Genomic DNA, 12,392 nt, shown 5'->3' on the forward strand with positions numbered 1-12,392 from the left:
TTGTGTGAGTGTACTGATTTTGTGTCATTTATAATATAGCACTTCTAAAATACTGATTTCACAAACTTCGATTCAGCTGTTATAGATACATTTGTATGACCAAAATATTTTTATGAACAATATAGTTAATTTAAGTTTCTGTGTTGTAGGAACTTGCGGTCTAACAAGTTACAACATCTTAGTGCAAGAATTTTTTCGAATTTGACGAATCTTCAAACGCTGTATGTAAACTAACCTTGTTCACACCAAAAAGTGGTCATCATACAAACAATCTTATCAACACATTTGACCATTCTTTTTGTAGTAATGTTTTGGTTTTACCACACTGTTTTGCTTATAGGCCATAAACACACATTCCACTTGTAAATTTCTATATATAGAAATAACATTGATAACATTGCTTTCTCGACATATGAAAAAACTGTGAACAAAACTATTTCTGAAAAAAAATCATAATAATATAATATAATAGTGGTTTTGAAATAACTTTGTTTTTAGTAAACACATGGATTAACACTTTTGATTTTATTAAAAGGCATATGAAAACCATTCGTATTCTAATATATACTCTCTCCTTATTAAAGTCATGCTCTTCGTTTCTCAAGATCTTCCTTGATACTTTGTGGAAATACACCAGACTCATAGAAGTGTTTATGAATAATGTGATTTAAAAATGATGTCCATTTGTGGTGGTTTTTCTTTTTTTACATTTTAAGCAACCCATTTTGGTATGTGTGATTGGCCATGCTCTTTGTCTATGGTCTGATGTATCCTGCATTCCTTTTCTTATCTCTGGTTTCCATCTTTAAGAATAATAGAATAAAGAAATTATTTCGAACTCTGTGATTTTTTAAAGTCTTGCAGTTTTATAAAACATAAGATGTTCTGTTCAAATACACAAGAACATTTATTTTTCAAATAGATCAGCACGTTGCTTTGTCTGTTTACATTTTTTTACACTTGCCATTTTTCGGGCTCGGTGTTGATGGTCTTCCTTTGATATTTAATTAATAACACTTTTATACATTATGCCTTGGATTGAGAGTTATCTCATTAGCAATCATACCACATTTCTTTATTTATATTGTTTAATGGTTCATTTTAGGTTGTTGTCATAAATAAACTTTGTCTTCATTAATGTCTATCTGCGACGAAATTTCAATTATAAGGGAATGTGTGTTTAACCTGTTTACTTCATTAGATTAAAATACATATCCATCAAAAAAAACAATTTTACAACATAACTCTCGAACGAAAAACAAAATTACGATAATAATCATTAAATACTTGCCAATATAACAATATAATTTGATATTATGTAAAGTTGTATTTATTTTGAATCAAGTATCAAGACATTATTATACTGCTTATATCGAGAATCTTATCAATAGTCGAAGCATGCAAACATGACTAAGTCGAATGTCCAAACATTCAATATTTCAATTTGTGTTCAAGGACAATCAGGATGTTACTGCCGTTTTAACACTATTTTTTGTATGGTCTGTTTCTTGATACATTGTTTATCAACGCAAGAAAACGAGAATACGAATTATGCAAGATTGTTATGAAAACTGGATGTTTCAGTCAATTTAAAACAAATAGTGAAAAAACGTAGTATATAACCCTGAGCATATATGAAGGAGTCAACATTCCTTGCAATGAGGACATTAGGTCGTCAAATTCATGAATAACAACAAAATATGTGTGTGCTGTTTGCAATCTTCATAGCGAAAGATCACTGATGCTTTTAAATAGTTATTTAGGACTTTGATTGTATTGTCTTGATTAATATGAAAGCACTCTCAAGCACAACATTTTCACATGGCAGTATTTCATGACAATTTGGGGGATTTTACTTTTATACGTGTCCAATGATGTACATACACTTGTCCCTTTGCTAAATTTTATAATTGAAAAGCATTTGCTGAAACCCATTTTCTTCATAAGAGAACGCCTGTACCAAGTCAGGAATATGACAGTTGTTATCCATTTGTTTGGTGCTTTGGATTATGCCATTTGATTAGAGATCCTCCGTTATTCCTCGGAGTTCAGTTTTTTTTTGGTGTTTTACTTTTCTTTAACAAGATCCGTATATTCTTGTATTCTGTAATAGTTTGTTAATTGATCATCACTAGAAGAAGATTTATCACATTCTGGATCATTATTGCAGAATAGTTAATCATCATCATACATAATGATGATAACATTGAAAACTTTGGTTCGGAAAATGGCTCGTTGCAAAATCAGTCGTAGCAGAAGCGTCGTGAGAGCTGCAGCCGCTGCGTCATTTTTACAACCTCACTTTTACTATAACCTTCCGCGACTAACCACGCTCCTACTACGAATATACCACATTTATACCACGTTGTTCAAACCCATATTACGATTCTAACATTTTCACGACGCGTTAATCACGCTTTTCTTACGACCTGATTATGTTAGTACGTTGTTGGAATGACTGTGTTTTTTCCAAGAAATCCTCGTATTTCTAATGATAAGGAATGGAAGGAATGACATATTTATATTCTATATGGAACACGATGCTGATGTTATTGCGAAGATGGTAGTAAAATCTCGGTATGAATGTGATATGATCGTGGTAAGAGCGTGCTATATTCGGCGTATAAACGTTGTAAGATTGTTTTGCAATCAAATAGATTGTGGTATGGACGTAGTGAGAACCTGTTGTGCCTAGTAAGATCGTATTAATCGAAGAGAGGTCTCAGAATAAGAGTGTGATGAGAACTTGGTATCATCGTAGGGAGATCTTTGTAGACGGTTAACGAGGGCGTAGTAGCCTTGTGAAAACAACGAAAAATTACATGTGCATGCCCCTCATTACACGACCTCACCACGATCTGAATTTACTCTAGATCGCGGTAGTGCGATCATGGTCTAGCGTGACGGGGAATTAAGAATGAATTTTTGTATCTTTCAGTAAACTAGAGTCAAATGCTATTTCGAAAATTGAAGATTATGCGTTTATTAACCAGGACAAATTAGAGATGTTGTAAGTATACATGTATACATTTAAATTTTCTTCGAAAAAAAACACTCTTTCTTTGCCAATTTTTAAGGTTTAGATTGAATAAAACTAGATACTTTTCAAAGTTCTTTCCAAAAGACGTGCGTTTTGTCAGGATCATGACAGTTGTTATCAGTATGTGTGTTTCGCTAACACATTGTTAGCAATGTAATGGAGTGTAATGCGATTATTTTACTTATAATAGGTTTAGCTAGCTATAAAACGTTGTTTAGTACACCAATTTCTACATAAGATAATGCCTGTACCAAGTGAGTAATATTACAGTTGTTATCTATTCACTGAATGTGTTTCAGCTTTCAGAAATTTTAGGCACGTCGTAAATGGTAAAAATGTAACTAAAGTTGTCGCTATGTCAAATTTAACTTATAATGTATAAGCATGTGGAAACTTTACGACAGACGTTCTCCATCTCATATTTGGTCCAACTATGTAAGGTCAGTTGGATTTGAACCCCAAATTTTGTGTTATCGGCGCACAAATATATAAGATAAGAAAATAAGATTAAAACACTATCAATTCAAAACAATACAGAAAAGTAATCAAAATGCAGCATTAATATCATTGTTTTACATTTATCAATGTATGTAATTTTTCATAATGATAATTAGATGTATCAGTAGTTTGTTTTTCTCTGTTTGATAGACGGTTGAACCATAATTCTATCACAGCAATAACTCCAAATACATTTGCTGGATTGAAAAGAGTAAACAGTCTGTGAGTATCCCTTAATAAAGATCACAAACTCGATAACAAATTAAAACTTCTGCTATGTTTAAATTTTCTTTTTAGTAAATTTCTCATGACAGATTATGACAAAGATTCTGATTTATAATTATTGAAAGAGCAATGAAAATCTCATCATCTTATTTGGTGCTCTTAAAACTCGTATACTGTGATTGAAAGTTGCAATCGTATACTACATTTTCTACATTTGAAAATGCCTGTACCAAGTCAGGAATATGACAGTTCTTGTCCATTCGTTTTTGATGCGTTTTGTTTTTTGATTTTGCCATGTGATTATGGACTTTCCAAATTGATTTTCCTCTGAGTTCAGTATTTTTGTGATTTTACTTTATACTGTGATTGAAAGTTGCAATCGTATACTGTGATTGAAAGTTGCAATCGTATACTGTGATTGAAAGTTGCAATCGTTTGGATTGTTTTTTGTGGTCTCTTATTTTAATTATCTCATTTTGTCAGATAGGGACCAACATGTACCTTTTTAAAACACTAACAATTGTTCTACAAACTTTACTCCCTATACTGGCATTAACCAAAAGAAACTGTTTATAAAACAACCACAGCAATGCCTCACATAGTCTATCTGTGGCTATGGTGTACATGATGAAGTTTTTGAGTTATTAAATTTATGGTCCAGGTAAGAATGCATATGATTAAACTGTGATTTTTTTTGTATAGACTTGATATGGATTGTAAGAAAAGTAATAACCAAGTTCATAAATAATTTTTGTATGCTCTTAATCTATGTCTAAATATCAAATCTATGTTGTTGTTTTGTTGGTAATTAGGGTACACGGCAAAAATTAGTTTTATACAAAAATCAAACCTTGTAAATGTTACTTGACAGATTTTTGCCTAATTGAAGTAACTTTTAATAAATGTTACTAAGAAATTAATTAGGATTTTTTATATAGAAGATATTGAAAATATCATATTTTTCTCAATTTGGGGTTTGTTTACTTTTTTGCAATCACTCTGTTATCTTATTACTATAGATTTGTTTTACACCATTGGAACTCTGAAAATTGCACCTCTAAGAAAAATGTTAAACGTAATAGTTTGTTTTTGATTCAGGTATATGAACAACATAAGTGCTTTAAAAAAGTTGGTTGCTTATTCGTTTCGTGATCTACCAGATATGGGCTTAATGTAAGTATAACAGATTTGGATCTATTTTATTGATTGTGACTGTTTATTTAACGCATCATGTAAATGTAACGGAATTTGATGAGACTGTTATTAAAGTGAGAGGGTTAGCGCTATAGAACCAGGTTTAATCCACCATTTTCTACATTTGAAAATGCCTGTACCAAGTCAGGAATATGACAGTTCTTGTCCATTCGTTTTTGATGCGTTTTGTTTTTTGATTTTGCCATGTGATTATGGACTTTCCAAATTGATTTTCCTCTGAGTTCAGTATTTTTGTGATTTTACTTTTGAATACTAAGTCAAATGTGAATCTTATTTCTAATTTTGTAAGAAGTAAAACGAACAGGTTTCAAATATTCACATTGCAAAGATAAAAGACAAAAGAATAAATTTCAAGATCTGAGTAAAATTATTTTGGTGGTTGCGTAAACATTTTTAACATTTTTCCCTGCGACAATGTCTAAACATTTGAATATAAAAATATTCAAATATATGAAATTTGATAGACTGATAGTAATTAGATTTTGTGAGGTTATTCAGAGTCATATTTGATGTATATGTTTAATGCATATCTTATTGAAACAATATTGTATGAACGAAAAGTCATGATTTTCTTTTACTTTTGACTCATTAAGGGATAGTATGGACATATATATATATTGGACAATGCTGTCTTTTGATTGATTGTCAATATTTTACTTAGATTTAATGAGTTAAAAATGGCGACATAAACAGTTACTAAATGCGTCTGCAATGTATTTATTAACAACTAAATGAATACATCATATCTTCCAAATTAAAATTAGTACACAACTATATGTTTAATTTTAAACTTCATTAATATTCTGAGAAAACAACACCTTTTGCAATTCCGAAATAAAACCATGGGCTCGATGAAGGACCATGAGTGTTTAAACTTTAAAGGGATAACACATTTAGTTATCATTAAATTTTAAAAACAAAATTCGAACTCTAATTAAAATGTTAAATTAATCACCTTTAAGGTAGTACACCACTAATTCATGACCCCATTGCATTTATGTTAAATCCCTCAATTTCTGGCATGTACAGCTCTTTTTGTTTTCATTTCAAATAAAGTGGCAATCATTGTATGACAAGCAAAACTTTAGGGTGTCTAGTATTTAAAAAAAACCAACATACTTGTAAAGGCATATTCAATATTTTTTCAATATTCAAAATTAAAAGTCAAAGGGTGTTATACAATGATAATCAGTAATTCAGCTTTCATTTGACATCCAAAATATCTAGATATTCTACATATTTTGTAAGTGGCACTCATGCTTAGGAATTAGTTTGTGCTAGATATGTACTACTTTCTGGTATTTGCCTTCTGATCGGACCCGATTTAGGGGTGTAACACCTTAATAGAACGAATTGTAAAAAGAGGACTGATATACTTACATGGAATGTATATAAAATTTGTAAAGGTTACTATTAACTTATTTTAGAACGAGAATTATATTCGAATGATTATGAACACCACAAAGATAATATTAAAAAAAACTGATAGGAGTTGGATGAGTTCTGCCTTTTTGGAAAAAATATAATATTTGCCAAATGACATATCTATTGTTTTTATACAAAGTAAATAGTTTATAAAAAACACGTACAGGAACCAAAATTAAATTATTGATTCATTTTTTTTAATTCCCTGTCATTTCATAGTGACGTATCTTGTGAATTAAGTAGACTAAGGATAAACTTGTGTCATCCCTTGAAAAATTAAATGACGAGGCAGTCCGGTGTCATTTGCTGTCTTATCTGGCGTACTGATTTATAATCCTGGTACCTTTGATAAATAATTATATAGACCAGACATAGTCTGGGTATGTGTTTCATTAAGATCTTGTTTTGTTTTAGATGTGGTTTTTGTCTGATAAATCTTGTGTAGTAATCTTGCTATTCTAGTCTAACAGTAATTGTGGTATATGCTGACCTATTCTCTACTTTTTTGTTACACTGTCTTCTGAAATGAATGTCCATAAAGCCTTTCTTATTTTCTGTGTTTTGCACTTCGTTTCATTTGATGAAGTAGCATATCTTTTATCTCCAAGATCTCATTCATCTCCAGATTTCTTATTATTTTTCGATGCACCATTCTATTTTTCATAAGTTTTCTTAAATCTGCTGTCTTTAAGGGTTGCATTTTGTTTTTACGAGAAACATTAATATGCGAAGGCGCATTCTGCAGAACAATTGGTATCGTTTTTTTGGGATACTACCACTAGTCGATACTTATGTTAGATGACTTTCAGTTTTTCCAGGATATGATTCCTACCCGGTAGCTCCTTCTTAGGAAGTGGCATGCAAATACTGATACTTTTACGATGCTGATATGATATTTTAAAATCCGTGCAAAGCACTAATTACTTATCCGTGTCTGTCCTATGTGTTTATCACCTCAGTAATCTATGTTTACGGTTTGGACTTTTAGATTTTTTGCCTCAATCATTATTGAAGAGGCGTCATTTGTCACAATGCACAGATTACTTGATTGAAATTTGATATTAGGAAACTTTTTAAATTATTCTAACTAAAGAATAATTATCCCGCATGCAAAGCTTTGAATCCTTATCCAGATTTGTCTATATCTACTAATAAGTACTTTTGTTTAGGTATAGTCGGTTCCTCAACGTTTTTTTCAAGTTTTGGCGTTTCAAATATTGTAGGTTCGAGCATCACTGATGACACATCATATGAGTTGTCGCAATACGTATCTGACACAGGAATATTTGTACCGTTCATGTTATAACTATCACCTGATCAACATCTTTGTAAGTTAACTGAAAAGTATCACCAGCCCTGTAGCAATTCATTCGGAGGTCTTATAAACACCCCAAGGAAGTCCTTTGTTGCATTTTGAAAAACAAGACCAGGAGTTCTGTACTGGCATGCAACAACGGTTAATGATTGAGTGATTATACACTAATTTTGTTCACACTTTTAACCTTTTAAACAAGACCTGAATATAATTGTTGTCCCCATCAACAGATTAAATTACAGTTGTCTATAATTCAACCACAAATAAGGCTCATGAATCTTTAATGGGGCTTTTTTTTACAAACCAGTTTATTTTAGAAATGTTCTTCATTCATATCGCAATACTATGTATTTCTTTAACTGTGTGGCAATTTTACTCTTTCCGGATCCGTTGAATAAATATATTTAACCAACGTGTGGTCGTTGGTGGTCTCAGAAGATTATTGAATAAGTTTACAGGTCATAACCATATTTGACACAAAAGATACAATAAATTGAAAATAAACTGACAACGCCATGGCTAAAAGTGAAAAGGACAAACAGACAAACAACTTTTTGGAAATTTTACCCTCAATTCTCTTCAACTTTTAACTTGTTTGGCTTTGGAAATATTTTGATATGAGCGTCACTGATGAGTCTTATGAAGACGAAACGCGCGTCTGGCGTACTAAATTATAATCCTGGTACCTTTGATAACTATTTACACCACTGGGTCGATGTCACTGCTGGTGAACGTTTCGTACCCGAGGGTATCACCAGCCCAGTAGTCAACATTTCGGTGTTGACATGAAAGTCATCAAAGTGGTCATCTTTTTAAAATTTCCTGTTTACAAACTTTCGAATATTTTGAAAAACTAAGGCTTTTCTTATCCCAGGCATAGATTACCTTAGCCGTATTTGGCACAACTTTTTGGAAATTTTTATCCGCTCACCGAATGATTCAAATCACCATGAATGTGTAAATGAAATTGACAACCTTGTGAATTGTGGAATGCACTCAAAGAGTATTTTGTTTACCAAAAAATTTTTTTATTTGATTTCCATTAGAGAAACATGTTCGTGCAAAGTAACCCAGTGATTATCACATTTATGCAAACGAAATAATTAAATCAGCAATTTAAAAATCTTTGTTGTGACTGTGACTTTAAATTCAATAATCTAGCTCTTTCGATATGATAAATTCGATAATCAACTGGTACCAATATAAGAATATATATATATGCTAGCAAATTTACAGATCTAACATTGTTGGGTTGATGTTTAGACGAGTTGTTTATACATTATGTACACAGTCATGTATCACCATCATTGATGGCGATCCGATGGATACATCTGTTGTAGGGTTGTCACTAACTCAGACGTACTTATGTATATATATTTATATATATACAACTCGTCTAAACATCAACCCAACAATGTTAGATCTGTAAATTTGCTTTCGCAAATTTTTGGTTCTTCCCTCGCCGTGATTCGAACCCATGCTACTGTGATATCGTGACACCAAATCGCCTGCCCGCTAGACCACACGACCACCTGGGCTCTCAAAAAAAGAGCTTTCGGTGGGCATGTGTTACCTTTCCACGTCAGTTTTAATCTAGCGGCGTACTATAGTACATGATATATAAGGCATGAAGACGTTATTGTTACAGATCAGCTAAATTATCTAAAGTAAAGGATCCTACAACTTAATGTAAGATACAGTCACAGAAAATAATTATATTCATAAGTACGTCTGAGTCAGTGACAACCCTACAACAGATGTATCCATCGGATCGCCATCAATGATGGTGATACATGGCTGTTTACATAATGTATATACAACTCGTCTAAACATCAACCCAATAATGTTAGATCTGTAAATTTGCTTTCGCAAATTTTTGGTTCTTCCCTCGCCGGGATTCGAACCCATGCTACTGTGATATCGTGACCCCAAATCGCCTGCACTGCAGCCGTCCCGCTAGACCACACGACCACCTGGGCTCTCAAAAAAAGAGCTTCGGTGGGCATGTGTTACCTTTCCACGTCAGTTTTAATCTAGCGGCGTACTACAGTACATGATATATAAGGCATGAAGATGTTATTGTTACAGATTTATCTATAGTAAAGGATCCTACAAATTAATGTAAGATACAGTCACAGAAAATAATTATATTCATAAGTACGTCTGAGTCAGTGACAACCCTACAACAGATGTATCCATCGGATCGCCATCAATGATGGTGATTCATGGCTGTTTACATAATGTATATACAACTCGTCTAAACATCAACCCAACAATGTTAGATCTGTAAATTTGCTTTCGCAAATTTTTGGTTCTTCCCTCGCCGGGATTCGAACCCATGCTACTGTGATATCGTGACACCAAATCGCCTGCACTGCATCCGTCCCGCTAGACCACACGACCACATGGGCTCTCAAAAAAAAGCCTCGGTGGGCATGTGTTACCTTTCCACGTCAGTTTTAATCTAGCGGCGTACTACAGTACATGATATATAAGGCATGAAGATGTTATTGTTACAGATCAGCTAAATTATCTATAGTAAAGGATCCTACAAATTAATGTAAGATACAGTCACAGAAAATAATTATATTCATAAGTACGTCTGAGTCAGTGACAACCCTACAACAGATGTATCCATCGGATCACCATCAATGATGGTGATACATGGCTGTCTACATAATGTATATACAACTCGTCTAAACATCAACCCAACAATGTTAGATCTGTTAATTTGCTTTCGCAAATTTTTGGTTCTTCCCTCGCCGGGATTCGAACCCATGCTACTGTGATATCGTGACACCAAATTGCCTGCACTGCAGCCGTCCCGCTAGACCACACGACCACCTGGGCTCTTAAAAAAAGAGCTTTCGGTGGGCATGTGTTACCTTTCCACGTCAGTTTTAATCTAGCGGCGTACTACAGTACATGATATATAAGGCATGAAGATGTTATTGTTACAGATCAGCTAAATTATCTATAGTAAAGGATCCTACAAATTAATGTAAGATACAGTCACAGAAAATAATTATATTCATAAGTACGTCTGAGTCAGTGACAACCCTACAACAGATGTATCCATCGGATCGCCATCAATGATGGTGATACATGGCTGTGTACATAATGTATATACAACTCGTCTAAACATCAACCCAACAATGTTAGATCTGTAAATTTGCTTTCGCAAATTTTTGGTTCTTCCCTCGCCGGGATTCGATATATGTACTATAAAATTATAAGTAGCTTAAAACAAAGTTTAATAAAATATACATTCCTTCATTCTTTATCACCTCTGAATGATGATATCATCATGCACTCACGTAGACACCAACACAATTGAATTTATCTTATATCTAAATTATTATTTTGTATTTTGTTCACCAGACAGCAATCAAGATCTTTTTTAATGATGAACTGGTTAATGGTCGAAGCATTTCAGTGAACAATTCACTTTGATGATTTTCCTTTATAATCTGTAAACAGGAGGAATCATTCAAAACTCATTTTGTAAAACGTTCATCAAAGGATGAAACATTTATGCGACATAATCAATAATATTGTTTGTTTCATGCGCTATCAATATAGCAGTGTACTCGTTGAATAAGATATTTATCGGTCCTAACATTTATTACACTTCAACTCTTCAATACAGAAAAAGAAATGTTGAGTTATCCATTAATTAACATAAACATCCTGTTGGTATTAATAATTTAACATTGTACAGGCCAAAAAAAATGATTTTTAGCTGAAGGTTGTCTTCTTGGTATTTATTAGTTACTACGAGTACTTTTTGATCGATGTTTCTGAAGTTTGTATCTTTTTACTTTTTATGTACCTCTATAATGAGTCTTGACATGTTTCTAATGTTTGTTCTAGTGTGATGTATTTAACCACTCTATCGTGTTAGCAACAGCGATGGTAAGCCGACAAAAATATGTTAATTTGCCAAATTCTACAAATTCCACAAATTCAGTGACTGTCCTAAGGTGTCGATCATTGGTGAGATATACATCATGCCATTACTTTTTACTAAAATCTTTTTATATTTTTTCATACCGGCGATGTTTACTTTTGCCCATACGGTATAGGTATTACAGATAGTTGATGGCCTCGTGCTGAACTGTAAATACTCACATCCTTGTCATTATAGAAATAAGAAGATGTGGTATGAAAAAAATATTTAAAAAACTATATATACATGAAATAGGGGTAACGAATACCATCACTGAATGTTTATATAACATTTCTTGGATATTGATAGCATTTACATTGGACTTCTAGTATTTAAATCACCCGCTTTGGAATTCTTCTTTTTTTTTACAGTGAGCTTGGACAATGTCGCGTAAAAACATTAGAAAAATATGCATTCTACAACTTAACTGGAACTCTCACATTGTAAGTAAATCTTGTCTTAGGTAAAATGAAATAATTTCAAACAAAGAACTACAAAATTGGAATAAGCGTTTATAAACATTATATCTTTTTACGATTACACAAATCAAAGCACCATAAGATCATCACGTGTACTAATGGTTAAGCAGCTGTAAAGTGTCAGTCCATTTGTCTCTTAAACATCGTTACTTATCTGAAGATCTAAGTTTTATGAGTTGAGAATCGTCGGCGACCAAATGCAATTAGACATCTAATGTTACGTTGGCATAACGTATAAACGTTTGC

General features: G+C 32.7%; 1 long non-coding RNA gene across 1 annotated transcript; it reads left to right on the forward strand.

The window, feature by feature from the left end:
- Positions 1-150: 150 nt before the first annotated feature.
- Positions 151-12,101, forward strand: LOC134714155 (uncharacterized). The gene is made up of 5 exons (XR_010106503.1): positions 151-221; positions 2,939-3,010; positions 3,689-3,760; positions 4,862-4,936; positions 12,039-12,101. It is a non-coding gene; the product is annotated as an uncharacterized LOC134714155 (long non-coding RNA).
- Positions 12,102-12,392: the final 291 nt, after the last annotated feature.

The sequence above is a fragment of the Mytilus trossulus genome, chromosome 4 (genome assembly GCF_036588685.1).
Source record: "Mytilus trossulus isolate FHL-02 chromosome 4, PNRI_Mtr1.1.1.hap1, whole genome shotgun sequence".
Taxonomy (NCBI): Eukaryota; Metazoa; Mollusca; class Bivalvia; order Mytilida; family Mytilidae; genus Mytilus; species Mytilus trossulus.